Source organism: Triticum urartu, chromosome 2, assembly GCF_003073215.2.
Source record: "Triticum urartu cultivar G1812 chromosome 2, Tu2.1, whole genome shotgun sequence".
Classification (NCBI taxonomy): Eukaryota; Viridiplantae; Streptophyta; class Magnoliopsida; order Poales; family Poaceae; genus Triticum; species Triticum urartu.
Window position 1 is genome coordinate 690,165,481 of NC_053023.1, and position 952 is coordinate 690,166,432.

The following is a 952-nucleotide window of genomic DNA, read 5'->3' on the forward strand; positions in this document are numbered from 1 at the left end:
GGGCAGCACCACCTAAGCCCTGGCGCCTCCCTCTCCCTCCCATGACACATCTCCCTCCTTCCGCAGCGCTTGGCGAAGCCCTGTTGGAATCCCGCTACTTCCACCACCACGCCGTCGTGCTGCTGGATCTCCATCAACCTCTTCTCCCCCCTTGCTGGATCAAGAAGGAGGAGACGTCGCTGCTTCGTACGTGTGTTGAACGCGGAGGTGCCGTCCGTACGGCGCTAGGATCATCGGTGATTTGGATCACGACGAGTACGACTCCATCAACCCCGTTCTCTTGAACGCTTCCGCGCGCGATCTACAAGGGTATGTAGATCCACTCCTCCCTCATTGCTAGATGACTCCATGGATAGATCTTAGTGACACGTAGGAAAATTTTGAATTTATGCTACGTTCCCCAACAGTGGCATCATGAGCTAGGTCTATGCGTAGTTTCTATGCACGAGTAGAACACAAAGTAGTTGTGGGCGTTGATTTTGTTCAATATTCTTACTGTTACTAGTCCAATCTTGATTCGGTGGCATTGTGGGATGAAGCGGCCCGGACCGACCTTACACATACTCTTACGTGAGACTGGTTCCACCGACTGACATGCACTAGTTGCATAAGGTGGCTAGCGGGTGTCTGTCTCTCCCACTTTAGTCGGATCGGATTCAATGAAAAGGGTCCTTATGAAGGGTAAATAGCAATTGGCATATCACGTTGTGGTTTTTGCGTAGGTAAGAAACATTCTTGCTAGAAACCCATAGCAGCCACGTAAAACATGCAAACAACAATTAGAGTACGTCTAACTTGTTTTTGCAGGGTATGCTATGTGATGTGATATGGCCAAGAAGAATGTGATGAATGATATGTGATGTATGAGATTGATCATGTTCTTGTAATAGGAATCACGACTTGCATGTCGATGAGTATGACAACCGGCAGGAGCCATAGGAGTTGTCTTTAT